Raw genomic sequence first — 22,121 nt, 5'->3', positions numbered from 1 at the left:
GAGTGTGGACATAGCCTAAAATACAGTTTGCACGCTTCCCTAAACAAAATGAAATTATCATGTCCCCCAGAGAATCTGTCCAGGAGGGAAACTTTAGGTTCAAGACAGGCCTGGTAACCACCACCACTAGGGCCAACAACCTGTGAAAATCTGCCAGATCAAACCATGTGTTGCCAGTCTCACTGATCTCCTGCCACCTGTCACGGGAACGTCGGTGACATACAGGCCTACAGGACAGTATTCTCAATATTATGTGCCGGTGGGAGCCGGGCAGCAGGAAGTCCTCCAGATGCAACTTCAGCCAATAGCTGGAGAGCACTAAGAAGGGGGTGTGGTTTTATGTATCATCATTGTTCCACTAGACTGTGAAGCTGTCCATAGAATTTAGATCGCAAAATATCAGCCCTCAGGTACAACTCTGGACCTATCCTTGATTTCCCCAATGGTGGAGGTGGGGGTAGTCTAGCAGAGATACATTATATTGTATCTGCCACATGCCATTGGTGACAACCACATCTGCATCCTCTAGTTTTTCCTGGAAGCAAAAGAAAATAATTTGTTCTAAGAATGAATAAATGTGAGGGACATTTATACCTTTCATCTAAGCCATTTTGGAAGTCAGGAGATCAGCGAGACCTCACACGGCTTGGCAGGGAAAAGGAGATGTCCATACTGATATAGTGTTTCCTGACATCAAGTATAATACAGTAGCTGGAAGTCAACAGCAAAGGCTCCTGCGATGAAAATATGTGAACGTTTCAGATTCCTGAGGTTTCCTCAAGTTCGGCCTCCACTCCCTCTCAAGTCAACTCTATTTACCGTGAACAATTCCAGAACCGGAGCACATTACCGACGTATCCATCAGCACATCGTTGAGAAGAATTCTACCAATTTACAGAGCTCCTCTAGGAAATACTCCAATTTAGCCATTCTTGGAAGATACAGATGAGTAGATGTGCCACAAAAGCCAATGAAGACCAAGGCCACATTAGGCACCGAGTTGTCACCACCACTTACTGAACCTTGAACCACGACTCTTTTCCCTAAATTTATAATAAATTATAGTGTCTATAAATTTCCAAGTAGAGATGGAGATTATCACTCAAGATTACAATTGGCTAGCTACCTAACCAGTGCTTTTACCCAGATAACCCCATCGGGTATGCAATACAGTAGATCTTGGGAACAAGTGGGGTCATTTATCAAACTGGTGCTGCCCATAGCAACTAATCAGATTCCAGCTTTCATTTTTCACAGCTCTTTTGGAAAATGAAAGGTGAAATCTGATTGGTTGTAATGGGCAATTAAGCCAGTTCTACTTTACACCAGTTTGATAAATGACCCCAAAGATATCTAGACACTCGGATATTTGGGTCTTCACTACAGCAGATCTTGAGATCAATATATCTAAGCACTCAGTTATTTGGCTCTTCACTATAGTAGATCTTGAGACCAAGGTATCTAAGTACACAGTTATTTGGGTCTTCGCTACAGTAGATCTTGGGAACAAGGTATCTATACACTCAGATATTTGGGTCTTCACTACAGCAGATGTTGGGATCAAGGTCTCTAGACACTCGGATATTTGGGTCTTCATTACAGTAGATCTGGGGATCAAGGTATCTAAGCACTCAGTTATTTGGGTATTTGCTATAGTAGATCTTGAGACCAAGGTATCTAAGCACTCGGTTATGGTCTAGGAATATCTTGCCCTTGAGCTGCCCTTTCCTGGACCTTACACCATAATAAAGGAGCAACAGGTCAACCCATGATGACAATAATCAAATATATGTCAACCAGGAAGAAATCCAGGAAATTCTCATTTTCAAGTTGTGCTGATTTTCCTTAAATGAAAATACCCAGGAACCAAGAACAAACATACCATAAACACAGAACATGTTGCTCCTATGGGGCCCTCAGAGAGAGGGTCGAAACCCTTGTTGGTCTCCTCCTCTTTTGCTACTGGGTGGAAAACCTGCGTATGACTCCCCTCCCTAGAGGAACTGAAATGTGTTGGAGAATTTGACCCAATGGTCATAAATGGGGGAAATAAACACCAAGCCGTTACGTGGCAAAATGGGGGGGGGGCTCATTTTGATATTTTCTGTGGTGTCTCATCTCTTCTATGTGTGCCACGACAAGTAGTTTCCTTTTGCCAAGAAAGACATGTTGATGGAAAAAAGAGACACTGATTCATGGTACCAAAGCAGAAGGAAGACATGATATTGAGATGGGCAGAAGTCAAGGTGAGTGATGTTCAATCACAATGGTAGAAACAGAGGTTAGTGCGGTCAATAGACAAGGGTTGATGCCAAAACTGACAGGAACAAAATGCACCTTTGTGGAATACTAGGACCTACGGACCTAACTGTTGAGGCATAAGGTGACAATGGATGGGCCCATAAGAAGCTTGTGATGCCTGGGCATCAGCTAGAAAGGGACATCTTTGGTGCAAACTAGCTCTTTAAGAAGCCAGGAGTCAGAGCATGCATGTTTGCGTGAGAGAACCAGTGGAGAACCTTGTCAGGAGAGCAGAAACTATGCATGAGGGCAAACATAGAAGAGAAAAAATAACTAAATCAGCATCAGCCCAAAGATCAGTAATAATCAGAAGCATTTCTGTGAGGGAGGAGGGAGGTGGAGCAGCAGCGACGTCCAACCAAGGGGACTGAGGAACAAATGACCCCCTCCTTCAGTCTAGCCACAGTCTGCAGCCACCATGATGTATGCTACACGAGCTCCAGCATTTCCAGTGCTCCCCAGGGCTGGACAGGACAGACTGGTTACTACATTTTATGTAATTAAGAGGATAAAACAAATCATTAGTGCATTCAGCAAATCTGGGCCTCCAAATTATGAAAGCAGAAAACAAAAAGTATTAACCCAACCACACAGTGACCGTAATTATCTTATTATCAGAAGAGCCAGGCTTACGGCCACGCTCCTTACCTGACCCTGAGCGGAAGAACCACCACACATTGAGGACTTACCTCTGCCGCAAATAATATCTTTCCTACAAGGCGATCATATTTCAGAACAACATTAACATCATATGATGGGGCAGAATATCATTATCCTGATGCCACCTGATGCCGACTCCTCCAAGTGCCACATATTCACTATCAGAAACTACTTATCAGTCTTTAGGTGCAACTGAGCCAGGCTTATGTCCCTTGGTTGAAATGTGTGATGTCACCACCCCTAGTGCTGTGACATCACCTAATGTGAGCCTCTCAGTCATGATAGACAAATACTGGAGGTGACACTGACACTTGGGGTACAGTATAATGACACTGACACTTGGGGTACAGGATAATGACACTGACACTTGGGGGACAGGATAATGACACTGACACTTGGGGGACAGGATAATGACACTGACACTTGGGGTACAGGATAATGATACACTGACACTCGGGGTACAGGATAATGACACTGACACTTGGGGTACAGGATAATGACACTGACACTTGGGGTACAGGACAATGACACACTGACACTTGGGGTACAGGATAATGACACTGACACTTGGGGTACAGGATAATGACACTGACATTTGGGGTACAGGATAATGACACACTGACACTTGGGGTACAGGATAATGACACACTGACACTTGGGGTACAGGATAATGACACACTGACACTTGGGGTACAGGATAATGACACTGACACTTGGGGTACAGGATAATGACACTGACACTTGGGGTACAGGATAATGACACACTGACACTTGGGGTACAGGATAATGACACACTGACACTTGGGGTACAGGATAATGACACTGACACTTGGGGTACAGGATAATGACACTGACACTTGGGGTACAGGATAATGACACTGACACTTGGGGTACAGGATAATGACACTGAGACTTGGGGGACAGGATAATGACACTGAGACTTGGGGTACAGGATAATGACACTGACACTTGGGGTACAGGATAATGACACTGACACTTGGGGTACAGGATAATGACACTGACACTTGGGGACAGGATAATGACACTGACACTTGGGGTACAGGATAATGACACTGACACTTGATGTACAGGATAATGACAGTGACACCTGGGGTACAGGATAATGACACTGACACTTGGGGTACAGGATAATGACACTGACACTTGAGGTACAGGATAATGACACTTGGGGTACAGGATAATGACACTGACACTCGGGGTACAGGATAATGACACTGACTCTCGGGGTACAGGACAATGACACTTGGGGTACAGGATAATGACACTGACACTCGGGGTACAGGATAATGACACTGACACTCGGGGTACAGGATAATGACACTGACACTTGGGGTACAGGATAATGACACTGACACTTGGGGTACAGGATAATGACACTGACACTTGGGGTACAGGATAATGACGCTGACACTTGGGGTCCAGGATAATGACACTGACACTTGGGGTACAGGATAATGACACTGACACTTGGGGTACAGGATAATGACACTGACACTTGGGGTACAGGATAATGACACTGACACTTGGGGTACAGGATAATGACACTGACACTTGGGGTACAGGATACACACTGACACTTGGGGTACAGGATAATGACACTGACACTTGGGGTACAGGATAATGACACTGAGACTTGGGGGACAGGATAATGACACTGACACTTGGGGTACAGGATAATGACACTGACACTTGGGGTACAGGATAATGACACTGACACTTGGGGACAGGATAATGACACTGACACTTGAGGTACAGGATAACGACACTGACTCTCGGGGTACAGGACAATGACACTTGGGGTACAGGATAATGACACTGACACTCGGGGTACAGGATAATGACACTGACACTCGGGGTACAGGATAATGACACTGACACTCGGGGTACAGGATAATGACGCTGACACTTGGGGTACAGGATAAGGACGCTGACACTTGGGGTACAGGATAATGACGCTGACACTTGGGGGACAGGATAATGACGCTGACACTTGGGGTACAGGATAATGACACTGACACTTGGGGTACAGGATAATGACACACTGACACTTGGGGTACAGGATAATGACGCTGACACTTGGGGTACAGGACAATGACACACTGACACTTGGGGTACAGGATAATGACACTGACACTTGGGGTACAGGATAATGACACTGACATTTGGGGTACAGGATAATGACACTGACACTTGGGGTACAGGATAATGACACACTGACACTTGGGGTACAGGATAATGACACTGACATTTGGGGTACAGGATAATGACACTGACACTTGGGGTACAGGATAATGACACTGACACTTGGGGTACAGGATAATGACACACTGACACTTGGGGTACCGGATAAGACACTGACACTTGGGGTGCAGGATAATGACGCTGACACTTGGGGTACAGGATAATGACACTGACACTTGGGGTGCAGGATAATGACACACTGACACTTGGGGTACAGGATAATGACACACTGACACTTGGGGTACAGGATAATGACACTGACACTTGGGGTACAGGATAATGACACTGACACTTGGGGTACAGGATAATGACACTGACACTTGGGGACAGGATAATGACACTGACACTTGGGGTACAGGATAATGACACTGACACTTGATGTACAGGATAATGACAGTGACACCTGGGGTACAGGATAATGACACTGACACTTGGGGTACAGGATAATGACACTGACACTTGGGGTACAGTATAATGACACTGACACTCGGGGTACAGGATAATGACACTGACACTCGGGGTACAGGATAATGACACTGACACTTGGGGTACAGGATAATGACACTGACACTTGGGGTACAGGATAATGACACTGACACTTGGGGTACAGGATAATGACACTGACACTTGGGGTACAGGATAATGACACTGACACTTGAGGTACAGGATAACGACACTGACTCTCGGGGTACAGGACAATGACACTTGGGGTACAGGATAATGACACTGACACTCGGGGTACAGGATAATGACACTGACACTCGGGGTACAGGATAATGACACTGACACTTGGGGTACAGGATAATGACACTGACACTTGGGGTACAGGATAATGACACTGACACTTGGGGTACAGGATAATGACGCTGACACTTGGGGTCCAGGATAATGACACTGACACTTGGGGTACAGGATAATGACACTGACACTTGGGGTACAGGATAATGACACTGACACTTGGGGTACAGGATAATGACACTGAGACTTGGGGGACAGGATAATGACACTGACACTCTGGGTACAGGATAATGACACTGACACTTGGGGTACAGGATAATGACACACTGACACTTGGGGTACAGGATAATGACACTGACACTTGGGGTACAGGATAATGACACTGACACTTGGGGACAGGATAATGACACTGACACTTGGGGTACAGGATAATGACACTGACACTTGGGGTACAGGATACACACTGACACTTGGGGTACAGGATAATGACACTGACACTTGGGGTACAGGATAATGACACTGAGACTTGGGGGACAGGATAATGACACTGACACTTGGGGTACAGGATAATGACACTGACACTTGAGGTACAGGATAACGACACTGACTCTCGGGGTACAGGACAATGACACTTGGGGTACAGGATAATGACACTGACACTCGGGGTACAGGATAATGACACTGACACTCGGGGTACAGGATAATGACACTGACACTCGGGGTACAGGATAATGACGCTGACACTTGGGGTACAGGATAAGGACGCTGACACTTGGGGTACAGGATAATGACGCTGACACTTGGGGGACAGGATAATGACGCTGACACTTGGGGTACAGGATAATGACACTGACACTTGGGGTACAGGATAATGACACACTGACACTTGGGGTACAGGATAATGACGCTGACACTTGGGGTACAGGATAATGACACACTGACACTTGGGGTACAGGATAATGACGCTGACACTTGGGGTACAGGATAATGACACTGACACTTGGGGTACAGGATAATGACACTGAATCTTGGGGTACAGGATAATGACACTGACACTCGGGGTACAGGATAATGACGCTGACACTTGGGGTACAGGATAATGACACTGACACTTTGGGTACAGGGTAATGACACTGACACTTGGGGTACAGGATAATGACGCTGACACTTGGGGTACAGGATAATAACACACTGACATTTAGGGTACAGGACAATGACACTGACACTTGGGGGACAGGATAATGACACTGACACTTGGGGTACAGGATAATGACACTGACACTTGGGGTCCAGGATAATGACACTGACACTTGGGGTACAGGATAATGACACTGACACTTGAGGTACAGGATAATGACGCTGACGCTTGGGGTACAGGATAATGACACTGACACTTGGGGTACAGGATAATGACACTGACACTTGGGGTACAGGATAATGACACTGACACTTGGGGTACAAGATAATGACACTGACACTTGGGGTACAGGATAAGACACTGACACTTGGGGTACAGGATAATGATACTGACACTTGGGGTACAGGGTAATGACACTGACACTTGGGGTACAGGATAATGACACTGACACTCGGGGTACAGGATAATGACGCTGACACTTGGGGTACAGGATAATGACACTGACACTTGGGGTACAGGATAATGACACACTGACACTTGGGGTACAGGATAATGACGCTGACACTTGGGGTACAGGATAATGACACTGACACTTGGGGTACAGGATAATGACACTGACACTTGGGGTACAGGATAATGACACTGAATCTTGGGGTACAGGATAATGACACTGACACTCGGGGTACAGGATAATGACGCTGACACTTGGGGTACAGGATAATGACACTGACACTTGGGGTACAGGGTAATGACACTGACACTTGGGGTACAGGATAATGACACTGACACTCGAGGTACAGGATAATGACACTGACACTTGGGGTACAGGATAATGACACGCTGACACTCGGGGTACAGGATAATGACACTGACACTTGGGGTACAGGATAATGACACTGACACTTGGGGTACAGGATAATGACACTGACACTCGGGGTACAGGATAATGACACTGACACTCGGGGTACAGGATAATGACACTGACACTCGGGGTGCAGGATAATGACACTGACACTTGGGGTGCAGGATAATGACACTGACACTCGGGGTACAGGATAATGACACTGACACTCGGGGTACAGGATAATGACACGCTGACACTTGGGGTACAGGATAATGACACTGACACTCGGGGTACAGGATAATGACACTGACACTTGGGGTACAGGATAATGACACTGACACTTGGGGTACAGGATAATGACACTGACACTTGGGGTACAGGGTAATGACACTGACACTTGGGGTACAGGATAATGACACTGACACTTGGGGTACAGGATAATGACACTGACACTTGGGGACAGGATAATGACACTGACACTCGGGGTACAGGATAATGACACTGACACTCGGGGTACAGGATAATGACGCTGACACTTGGGGTACAGGATAAGGACGCTGACACTTGGGGTACAGGATAATGACGCTGACACTTGGGGGACAGGATAATGACGCTGACACTTGGGGTACAGGATAATGACACTGACACTTGGGGTACAGGATAATGACACACTGACACTTGGGGTACAGGATAATGACGCTGACACTTGGGGTACAGGATAATGACACTGACACTTGGGGTACAGGATAATGACACTGAATCTTGGGGTACAGGATAATGACACTGACACTCGGGGTACAGGATAATGACGCTGACACTTGGGGTACAGGATAATGACACTGACACTTTGGGTACAGGGTAATGACACTGACACTTGGGGTACAGGATAATGACGCTGACACTTGGGGTACAGGATAATAACACACTGACATTTAGGGTACAGGACAATGACACTGACACTTGGGGGACAGGATAATGACACTGACACTTGGGGTACAGGATAATGACACTGACACTTGGGGTCCAGGATAATGACACTGACACTTGGGGTACAGGATAATGACACTGACACTTGAGGTACAGGATAATGACGCTGACGCTTGGGGTACAGGATAATGACACTGACACTTGGGGTACAGGATAATGACACTGACACTTGGGGTACAAGATAATGACACTGACACTTGGGGTACAGGATAAGACACTGACACTTGGGGTACAGGATAATGATACTGACACTTGGGGTACAGGGTAATGACACTGACACTTGGGGTACAGGATAATGACACTGACACTTGGGGTACAGGATAATGACACTGACACTTGGGGTACAGGATAATGACGCTGACACTTGGGGTACAGGATAATGACACTGACACTTGGGGTACAGGATAATGACACACTGACACTTGGGGTACAGGATAATGACGCTGACACTTGGGGTACAGGATAATGACACTGACACTTGGGGTACAGGATAATGACACTGACACTTGGGGTACAGGGTAATGACACTGACACTTGGGGTACAGGATAATGACACTGACATTTGGGGTACAGGATAATGACACTGACACTTGGGGTACAGGATAATGACACTGACACTCGGGGTACAGGATAATGACACTGACACTCGGGGTGCAGGATAATGACACTGACACTTGGGGTGCAGGATAATGACACTGACACTCGGGGTACAGGATAATGACACGCTGACACTCGGGGTGCAGTATAATGACACTGACACTCGGGGTACAGGATAATGACACTGACACTCGGGGTACAGGATAATGACACTGACACTCGGGGTACAGGATAATGACACTGACACTCGGGGTGCAGGATAATGACACTGACACTTGGGGTGCAGGATAATGACACTGACACTTGGGGTACAGGATAATGACACTGACACTTGGGGTACAGGATAATGACAGGCTGACACTTGGGGTACAGGATAATGACACTGACACTTGGGGTACAGGATAATGACACGCTGACACTCGGGGTGCAGGATAATGACACTGACACTTGGGGTACAGGATAATGACACGCTGACACTCGGGGTACAGGATAATGACACTGACACTTGGGGTACAGGATAATGACACTGACACTTGGGGTACAGGATAATGACACGCTGACACTCGGGGTGCAGGATAATGACACGCTGACACTTGGGGCACAGGATAATGACACTGACACTTGGGGTACAGGATAATGACACTGACACTCGGGGTACAGGATAATGACACTGACACTCGGGGTGCAGGATAATGACACTGACACTTGGGGTACAGGATAATGACACTGACACTTGGGGTACAGGATAATGACACTGACACTTGGGGTACAGGATAATGACACTGACACTTGGGGTACAGGACAATGACACTGACACTTGGGGTACAGGATAATGACACTGACACTTGGGGTACAGGATAATGACGCTGACACTTGGGGTACAGGATAATGACACTGACACTTGGGGTACAGGATAATGACACTGACACTCGGGGTACAGGATAATGACACTGACACTCGGGGTACAGGATAATGACACTGACACTCGGGGTGCAGGATAATGACACTGACACTTGGGGTGCAGGATAATGACACTGACACTCGGGGTACAGGATAATGACACTGACACTCGGGGTACAGGATAATGACACGCTGACACTTGGGGTACAGGATAATGACACTGACACTCGGGGTACAGGATAATGACACTGACACTTGGGGTACAGGATAATGACACTGACACTTGGGGTACAGGGTAATGACACTGACACTTGGGGTACAGGATAATGACACTGACATTTGGGGTACAGGATAATGACACTGACACTTGGGGTACAGGATAATTACACTGACACTTGGGTACAGGATAATGACACTGACACTTGGGGTACAGGATAATGACACTGACACTCGGGGTACAGGATAATGACACTGACACTCGGGGTGCAGGATAATGACACTGACACTTGGGGTGCAGGATAATGACACTGACACTCGGGGTACAGGATAATGACACGCTGACACTCGGGGTGCAGTATAATGACACTGACACTCGGGGTACAGGATAATGACACTGACACTTGGGGTACAGGATAATGACACTGACACTCGGGGTACAGGATAATGACACTGACACTCGGGGTGCAGGATAATGACACTGACACTTGGGGTGCAGGATAATGACACTGACACTTGGGGTACAGGATAATGACACTGACACTTGGGGTACAGGATAATGACAGGCTGACACTTGGGGTACAGGATAATGACACTGACACTTGGGGTACAGGATAATGACACGCTGACACTCGGGGTGCAGGATAATGACACTGACACTTGGGGTACAGGATAATGACACGCTGACACTCGGGGTACAGGATAATGACACTGACACTTGGGGTACAGGATAATGACACTGACACTTGGGGTACAGGATAATGACACGCTGACACTCGGGGTGCAGGATAATGACACGCTGACACTTGGGGCACAGGATAATGACACTGACACTTGGGGTACAGGATAATGACACTGACACTTGGGGTACAGGATAATGACACTGACACTTGGGGTACAGGATAATGACACTGACACTCGGGGCACAGGATAATGACACTGACACTTGGGGTACAGGATAATGACGCTGACACTTGGGGTACAGGATAATGACACTGACACTTGGGGTACAGGATAATGACACTGACACTTGGGGTACAGGATAATGACACTGACACTTGGGGTACAGGATAATGACACGCTGACACTCGGGGTGCAGGATAATGACACTGACACTTGGGGTACAGGATAATGACACGCTGACACTCGGGGTACAGGATAATGACACTGACACTTGGGGTACAGGATAATGACGCTGACACTTGGGGTACAGGATAATGACACTGACACTTGGGGTACAGGATAATGACACGCTGACACTCGGGGTGCAGGATAATGACACGCTGACACTTGGGGCACAGGATAATGACACTGACACTTGGGGTACAGGATAATGACACTGACACTTGGGGTACAGGATAATGACACTGACACTTGGGGTACAGGATAATGACACTGACACTCGGGGCACAGGATAATGACACTGACACTTGGGGTACAGGATAATGACGCTGACACTTGGGGTACAGGATAATGACACTGACACTTGGGGTACAGGATAATGACACTGACACTTGGGGTACAGGATAATGACACTGACACTTGGGGTACAGGATAATGACACGCTGACACTCGGGGTGCAGGATAATGACACTGACACTTGGGGTACAGGATAATGACACGCTGACACTCGGGGTACAGGATAATGACACTGACACTTGGGGTACAGGATAATGACGCTGACACTTGGGGTACAGGATAATGACACTGACACTTGGGGTACAGGATAATGACACTGACACTTGGGGTACAGGATAATGACACTGACACTCGGGGTACAGGATAATGACACTGACACTCGGGGTGCAGGATAATGACACTGACACTTGGGGTACAGGATAATGACACTGACACTTGGGGTACAGGATAATGACACTGACACTTGGGGTACAGGATAATGACACTGACACTTGGGGTACAGGACAATGACACTGACACTTGGGGTACAGGATAATGACACTGACACTTGGGGTACAGGATAATGACACTGACAGTCGGGGGACAGGATAATGACACTGACACTCGGGGCACAGGATAATGACACTTCCAAATAAATATATATATATAAGCAAAAAAAAAAAAAAAAAATCTTTTCTTGCCTGACTCGTTCAATAGCCTCATTCAGACCCTCCGGCATTAGGGTAAGTAGGGAGGTTCTGAATGAGGGTATTGTACGAGTCATGCAATAAAAGTTTTTTTTTTTTTATATTTTTTTATATACATATATATATATATATAAAAATGATACTGTCCTATTTACTAGTTTTTATACTTAAAAAAAATATATAATTTGTTTACATATATTTGTTTTTTTCCTGTATACTTTTTACGCCATATCTTGTTTGATATATGACTTGGACTCCGCTCTATGTCTGTCTGATGAAGAAGGTACACGACTCCGAAACGTGTCACATTACAGAGGTTTTTCCTGGGATGCTGCGCTCCCTCATCCTGCTTTTTCGTGCTTTTGTTTACTGTATAATCGGGGTTCCTCTGGATGGCGGGCGGACGGTGCTGCGGTTTCCTACCGTTCCCTTCAGGTTACCTATATGTGCTTTGCAGAGTTGTGCCTGGATCTGGTGAGCAGCGACCTGTTCTCCGTCAGTCCTGTGCCTCTACTGAACACACACTTCACCGTGGTGTAGCAGAGCTGAGTCCTGGATTGGCACAGCTGGTGGTGCTATCACTGGGGTCTTCAGGTACACATAAGGCACAGCTCTAAAGACTTACTGTAAATGACAAACTCAACTCTGCTACATCTCTAGGTAGGTGTGTGTGTTCTACCATCCACAAATAACAGGAGCTAAAACACTTGAATATCCCAGAATGTAGCAGAGTTAAACGCGTTCTGCATGTAAAATCCTTTCCAAGAACTTTATAATACACAGTGTGCTTCAATATATCTGCTTGCTGTCAGTGAATGGGAATATTGATATTTACATCCAATAAACATAAAACGGTACATTCGTAATACTTCTCACAGCTGAAGGCTTGTTACAAATGAATCCAGTCTGGACAATCCTCTGTGGACTCCAGACTGATACACTGTAACAAAGCACCAGGACAGGAGGGAGACTTGTGTGGCTGACCTGTTTACCTTACAGAGGATTATCTTGACTGGAAACAATTGTAACAAACCTTCAGCAGCGAGCAGGACTTGTGTGTATAGTTTCAGCCTCTGGATGTAAGTCGGAATACTTCCGTTCCCTGACAGCATGCAGAGATCTTGAAAATGGTGAGGAATTACAAAACAACACAACTTATGCTTAACCCTTGGTTTTCCATATTGTGGTATCGCAGACTGAGCTGCAGTCCTATGTAAAACGACAAATAGGTGATCTTATACATTATGACAAATGACAAACTCACCTCTGCTGCATCTATAACATTTTCCTTCCCTCCCCACTGCTGTATAGATTGCAAGCTCTTTGGTTCTCTCTTCTGCTGTCATTGCCCGTGCACTTCATAAACACGGGCTGGACTATAACTCCCAGCGTTGGCAGCTGCCAAGGTCAATCCTGTAATATCCAGGGCGGAATAATACAGAATCAGCAGAGCTGGCACCTGGCTGGCATCCTGCCCCAGAGCCATCGCAGAGCCTGTCGTGCGGAGGTCGTGGTGCCCGCGCTGTCAGTAGGCACCGGGGAATAATCCACTTCACATCCATAAGGGTGTGAAAACTTTTGCGACACAATAGAAAAATTGGAAAGACCTTGAATGCCAATGGTATATTGACCCCAAGAGCTCACAATCTATGATCATGGCTTGGTTGAATATATCAAAATAGCAGAGCTGACTTTGTCATTGACCTGTCCGGTGCTGCATTGCTTGTGCAGCATGATAACTCACAATAATGCAGCAGCTTTCCCTGCAGTCCTATGTAAAATGTAGAACATATTGAGATAACAAACTCTGCCCCTCTGTACCTGATGAGCTCAGCACTGCTATTTCTGTAAGCAGATCAGCTTGCAGTCCTGTGTAAAACCACAGAGCGTTATCAATGGTCGTGCCAAAGGACAAACTCTGCTCCTCTACACTTGACTATCTCGGCCCTGCTATCTCTGTATAGAGAACAACAAAATGACTGCGTTTAAGTGTTGATGATGCAGTTGGTCCGCATGCAGTCCTATGTAAAATCATAGATAACGCATTGCCATATAGTTGTGCCAAAAGGACAAAGTCCGCTCGCTACCCCTGACAAATTTAGCCCTGCTACTTTCCATATGATATCACTACAGATTTTATTTGTTAGGAAAAAATTATTAGGATTGCCGGCAGCCCCATGTAAGTGCCACATTGAGCAAAGGGACAAACCCCTGAATTTCTATTTCTGTCCAGCCCAGCTCTGCTACATCCTTTCAGAGTTATTATAAATTCTTGAAAATCGTGATATGGCCATGAGTTGCACCAAAGAACCTGGACACACTCAGCTCTGCTACATCATTACAAATGCGTTATCAGGAAACGTTCTCTTTCCTGATAACATAGCAGGTTTGCCAGCAGTCCTATGTAAAACCAAAGGAACCGTATTATGATGGATCAGGAGCTGTTCCAAAGAATAAATTGCACCTTGCTACACCTGAAAAAACTCAGCACTGCACCAAAGGACCCAGACACGCTCAGCACTGCTACATCATTATAAATGCTTTACGTCCTGTCTCATGGTAACATACCAGGTTTGCCAGCAGTCCTATGTAAAACCAAAGGAACTGTACATGATCTGTTCTAAAGGATAAATTACACCTTGCTACACTAAACAAACTCAGCTCTACTACATTTTTTCAAAGGAAACAAAAATACTGTCCCTTATGATAATATACGTAGGGTTGCCTGGAGTCCTATGTAAAAACTAGAGGCACAATATCCTGATATGGTCCTGAGTTGTGCCAAGGACAAACTGCACCTGGTGACACCCAACAAGCTCAACTCTGCTACATTTGCACAGAGTCACTACAAATGCCATCTCCTATAATATTGCAGTAAGTCTACCTGCAGTCCTATGTAAAACTGCAGGTACCACATGGCAATGTGAATATGACTTGCACCAAAGGGGAAATCACCGCTTGGCACTCTTGACAATCCTAGCTCTGCTACATCCATCTGCATCTGAGAATTATGCAGCAAGCCTGCAGTCCTATGTAAAATCAACCAATAGGACCATGACTTGTTTCAAAAGACAAACTGCCCCTTGCTACAGCTGACAAACTCAGCTCTACTACATTTTTCCAAGGGGGGGGGGGTACAAACACTGTCTTTTATGGTAATATAGCAGGGCTGCCTGCAGTCCCATGTAAAAACTATGGGTGCAACATCCTGATATGGTCCTGAGTTCTGCCAAGGACAAACTGCCCGTGGTGACACCCAACAAGCTCAGCTCTGCTACATGTGTCCAAGACAAATACAATTACTGTCCCTTATGGTCTTATATATCAGAGCTGCTGGCAGTCCTATGTAAAACCTACAGCTACCACATTGTGGTATTGTCGCAAGCTTCGCCAAGGGCAAACTGCACCAGGTGACACCCAACAAGCTCAGCTCTGCTACATTTGCACGGAGTCCCTACAAACGCTCTCCTATGATAACGCAGTACGTCTGCATGCAGTCCTATGTAAAACTGCAGGTACCACATGGCGATGCGATTATGAGTTGCTCCAAACTTGGCACACCTGACAAGCCCAGCTCTGCTACATCCATTAGGATAATGCAGCAAGCCAGCAGTCCTATGTAAAAATCACCTGACGTGACCATGTGTCGGCCACAGAACCAAGTCAGCTCTGCCTCCTCCCTGCAGGATGCCAGGTCTTACCTGCGGATGCTCAGCCTGGCACGGCGGGGTTTGCGGTGCAATGTGCCGCTGTCTGCGCCCTGTCTGCCTTCGCCACCCCCGTCTGGATGGCACCGCTGTCCTCGGTCCTAGCCCAGCCGGCTCCCTGCGCTCTGCCCCCCGGTGACTGGCGGGGCCCTCATGGACGCCATGCACTGCTCCCGTGCCCGCTGCGATGCCCCCGCGTCTTCCTGAGCCCGGCCGTCTGGGTCCAGCTCCTCGCCGGTCTGTGTCTGAGGCTCTGCCCGCTCCCTGGAGCTCGGGCTCCCCCTACAGGCGGCAGCGCGAAGCATCCCCAGGAGGCCGTGTCCGGGCTGTGCCCCTCTGCTGTGCCGGGCATGGCTGCTGGAAGTGTGTGCACAGGGGTGGGGGCTGGGCAGTGTGCCCGGGGGCAGGGGGGTATTTATCTACAGGGCCGTGGCTGGTATATACTGGTCTATTCTGTATGTGTAGTGTATATTGTGTATATTGTGTATGTACAGTATGTGTAGTGTATATTGTGTATATTGTGTATGTACAGTATGTGTAGTGTATATTGTGTATATTGTCTAAGTACAGTATGTGTAGTGTATATTGTGTATGTACAGTATGTGTAGTGTATATTGTCTATGTACAGTATGTGTAGTGTATATCTGTGTATTGTGTGTATGTACAGTATGTGTAGTGTATATCTGTGTATATCGGTGTATGTACAGTATGTGTAGTGTATATCTGTATATTGTCTATGTACAGTATGTGTAGTGTATATCTGTGTATATCTGTGTATATACAGTATGTGTAGTGTATATCTGTGTATATTGTGTATGTACAGTATGTGTAGTGTATATCTGTGTATGTACAGTATGTGTAGTGTATATTGTCTATGTACAGTATGTGTAGTGTATATCTGTGTATTGTGTGTATGTACAGTATGTGTAGTGTATATCTGTGTATATCGGTGTATGTACAGTATGTGTAGTGTATATCTGTATATTGTCTATGTACAGTATGTGTAGTGTATATCTGTGTATATCTGTGTATATACAGTATGTGTAGTGTATATCTGTGTATATTGTGTATGTACAGTATGTGTAGTGTATATCTGTGTATATTGTGTATGTACAGTATGTGTAGTGTATATCTGTGTATGTACAGTATGTGTAGTGTATATCTGTGTATATTGTGTATGTACAGTATGTGTAGTGTATATCTGTCTATATCGGTGTATGTACAGTATGTCTAGTGTATATCTGTGTATATCGGTGTATGTACAGTATGTGTAGTGTATATTGTGTACGTACAGTATGTGTAGTGTATATTGTGTATGTACAGTATGTGTAGTGTATATCTGTGTATATCGGTGTATGTACAGTATGTGTAGTGTATATTGTGTACGTACAGTATGTGTAGTGTATATTGTGTACGTACAGTATGTGTAGTGTATATTGTGTACGTACAGTATGTGTAGTGTATATTGTGTATGTACAGTATGTGTAGTGTATATCTGTGTATATCGGTGTATGTACAGTATGTGTAGTGTATATCTGTGTACGTACAGTATGTGTAGTGTATATCTGTGTATATCGGTGTACGTACAGTATGTGTAGTGTATATCTGTGTACGTACAGTATGTGTAGTGTATATCTGTGTATATCGGTGTATGTACAGTATGTGTAGTGTATATCTGTGTATATCTGTGTATGTACAGTATGTGTAGTGTATATCGGTGTATGTACAGTATGTGTAGTGTATATCTGTGTATATTGTGTATGTACAGTATGTGTAGTGTATATTGTGTACGTACAGTATGTGTAGTGTATATCTGTGTATATTGTGTACGTACAGTATGTGTAGTGTATATCTGTGTATATTGTGTATGTACAGTATGTGTAGTGTATATTGTGTACGTACAGTATGTGTAGTGTATATCTGTGTATATCTGTGTACGTACAGTATGTGTATTGTATATCTGTGTATATCTGTGTATGTACAGTATGTGTAGTGTATATCGGTGTATGTACAGTATGTGTAGTGTATATCTGTGTATATTGTGTATGTACAGTATGTGTAGTGTATATTGTGTACGTACAGTATGTGTAGTGTATATCTGTGTATATTGTGTACGTACAGTATGTGTAGTGTATATCTGTGTGTATCGGTGTATGTACAGTATGTGTAGTGTATATCTGTGTATGTACAGTATGTGTAGTGTATATCGGTGTATGTACAGTATGTGTATTGTATATCTGTGTATATCTGTGTATGTACAGTATGTGTAGTGTATATCTGTGTATGTACAGTATGTGTAGTGTATATCTGTGTATATTGTGTATGTACAGTATGTGTAGTGTATATTGTGTACGTACAGTATGTGTAGTGTATATCTGTGTATATTGTGTATGTACAGTATGTGTAGTGTATATTGTGTACGTACAGTATGTGTAGTGTATATCTGTGTATATTGTGTACGTACAGTATGTGTAGTGTATATCTGTGTGTATCGGTGTATGTACAGTATGTGTAGTGTATATCTGTGTATATTGTCCATGTACAGTATGTGTAGTGTATATCTGTGTATATCGGTGTATGTACAGTATGTGCAGTGTATATTGTGTACGTACAGTATGTGTAGTGTATATCTGTGTATATCGGTGTATGTACAGTATGTGTAGTGTATATCTGTGTATATTGTCTATGTACGGCATGTGTAGTGTATATCTGTGTATATTGTGTATGTACAGTATGTGTAGTGTATATTGTCTATGTACAGTATGTGTAGTGTATATTGTGTACGTACAGTATGTGTAGTGTATATCTGTGTATATTGTCTATGTACGGTATGTGTAGTGTATATCTGTGTATTGTGTGTATGTACAGTATGTGTAGTGTATATCTGTGTATATTGTGTACGTACAGTATGTGTAGTGTATATCTGTGTATATTGTGTATGTACAGTATGTGTAGTGTATATCTGTGTATATCGGTGTATGTACAGTATGTGTAGTGTATATCGGTGTATATCGGTGTATGTACAGTATGTGTAGTGTATATCGGTGTATGTACAGTATGTGTAGTGTATATCTGTGTATATCTGTGTATGTACAGTATGTGTAGTGTATATCTGTGTATATTGTGTATGTACAGTATGTGTAGTGTATATCTGTGTATATTGTGTATGTACAGTATGTGTAGTGTATATCGGTGTATGTACAGTATGTGTAGTGTATATCTGTGTATATTGTCTATGTACAGTATGTGTAGTGTATATCGGTGTATGTACAGTATGTGTAGTGTATATCTGTGTATATCGGTGTATGTACAGTATGTGTAGTGTATATATGTGTATATCGGTGTATGTATAGTATGTGTAGTGTATATTGTGTATGTACAGTATGTGTAGTGTATATCTGTGTATATCGGTGTATGTACAGTATGTGTAGTGTATATCTGTGTATATTGTCTATGTACAGTATGTGTAGTGTATATCTGTGTATATTGTGTATGTACAGTATGTGTAGTGTATATCTGTGTATATCGGTGTATGTACAGTATGTGTAGTGTATATCTGTGTATATCGGTGTATGTACAGTATGTGTAGTGTATATCTGTGTATATCGGTGTATGTATAGTATGTGTGGTGTATATTGTGTATGTACAGTATGTGTAGTGTATATCTGTGTATATCGGTGTATGTACAGTATGTGTAGTGTATATCTGTGTATATTGTCTATGTACAGTATGTGTAGTGTATATCTGTGTATATCGGTGTATGTACAGTATGTGTAGTGTATATCTGTGTATATCGGTGTATGTACAGTATGTGTAGTGTATATTGTGTACGTACAGTATGTGTAGTGTATATCTGTGTATATCGGTGTATGTACAGTATGTGTAGTGTATATTGTGTACGTACAGTATGTGTAGTGTATATCTGTGTATATCTGTGTATGTACAGTATGTGTAGTGTATATCTGTGTATATTGTCTATGTACAGTATGTGTAGTGTATATCTGTGTATATTGTGTATGTACAGTATGTGTAGTGTATATTGTCTATGTACAGTATGTGTAGTGTATATCTGTCTATATCGGTGTATGTACAGTATGTGTAGTGTATATTGTGTACGTACAGTATGTGTAGTGTATATCTGTGTATATCGGTGTATGTACAGTATGTGTAGTGTATATCTGTGTATATTGTGTACGTACAGTATGTGTAGTGTATATCTGTGTATATTGTGTATGTACAGTATGTGTAGTGTATATCGGTGTATGTACAGTATGTGTAGTGTATATCTGTGTATATTGTCTATGTACAGTATGTGTAGTGTATATCGGTGTATATCGGTGTATGTACAGTATGTGTAGTGTATATCTGTGTATATCGGTGTATGTACAGTATGTGTAGTGTATATTGTGTACGTACAGTATGTGTAGTGTATATCTGTGTATATCGGTGTATGTACAGTATGTGTAGTGTATATCTGTGTATGTACAGTATGTGTAGTGTATATTGTGTATGTACAGTATGTGTAGTGTATATCTGTGTATATCGGTGTATGTACAGTATGTGATGTGTATATTGTGTATGTACAGTATGTGTAGTGTATATCTGTGTATATCGGTGTATGTACAGTATGTGTAGTGTATATTGTGTACGTACAGTATGTGTAGTGTATATCTGTGTATATCGGTGTATGTACAGTATGTGTAGTGTATATTGTGTACGTACAGTATGTGTAGTGTATATCTGTGTATATCGGTGTATGTACAGTATGTGATGTGTATATTGTGTATGTACAGTATGTGTAGTGTATATCTGTGTATATCGGTGTATGTACAGTATGTGTAGTGTATATTGTGTACGTACAGTATGTGTAGTGTATATCTGTGTATATCGGTGTATGTACAGTATGTGTAGTGTATATTGTGTACGTACAGTATGTGTAGTGTATATCTGTGTATATCGGTGTATGTACAGTATGTGTAGTGTATATTGTGTACGTACAGTATGTGTAGTGTATATCTGTGTATATCGGTGTATGTACAGTATGTGTAGTGTATATCTGTGTATGTACAGTATGTGTAGTGTATATCTGTGTATATTGTGTATGTACAGTATGTGTAGTGTATATCGGTGTATGTACAGTATGTGTAGTGTATATCTGTGTATATCTGTGTACGTACAGTATGTGTAGTGTATATCTGTGTATGTACAGTATGTGTAGTGTATATCTGTGTATATTGTGTATGTACAGTATGTGTAGTGTATATCGGTGTATATCTGTGTACGTACAGTATGTGTAGTGTATATCTGTGTATATCTGTGTATGTACAGTATGTGTAGTGTATATCTGTGTATATTGTGTATGTACAGTATGTGTAGTGTATATCTGTGTATATCGGTGTATGTACAGTATGTGTAGTGTATATCTGTGTATAGTCTGTGATTTAATGTATTTTGTGGGGTTGGGGGTATATGTTACTTCAAGGTCCTGTCCTGAGCTCTGTAATACTCTTAGGACTCATTCAGACAGCCGTATGCGGACAGCATACGGCCATCTGAATGAGCCATTAAGAGGCCTGTTTTGTGGTCTGCTATAGTTTTGGGGGCCTGGTGTGGGGTTGCTATGGTTTAGGTGTGCTGGGGTCTGCTATGGTTTAGGTGTGCTGGGG

General features: G+C 43.9%; 1 protein-coding gene across 1 annotated transcript in view; it reads right to left on the bottom strand.

The window, feature by feature from the left end:
* The window catches only part of NCOA1 (nuclear receptor coactivator 1), a 337,419-nt gene extending 320,778 nt beyond the window's left edge, over nt 1–16,641 (bottom strand). The window contains exon 1 of the mRNA XM_044289126.1: nt 16,450–16,641. The gene's annotated coding sequence lies outside the window, so the exon portion shown is untranslated. The remainder of the gene's footprint in view (nt 1–16,449) is intronic.
* Between the last annotated feature and the right edge of the window lie 5,480 nt (nt 16,642–22,121).

The sequence above is a fragment of the Bufo gargarizans genome, chromosome 4, assembly GCF_014858855.1.
Source record: "Bufo gargarizans isolate SCDJY-AF-19 chromosome 4, ASM1485885v1, whole genome shotgun sequence".
In the NCBI taxonomy this organism is placed as follows: domain Eukaryota; kingdom Metazoa; phylum Chordata; class Amphibia; order Anura; family Bufonidae; genus Bufo; species Bufo gargarizans.
Note: the sequence above shows the minus strand (reverse complement) of the source record. Positions and strands in the feature narration are given on the sequence as shown.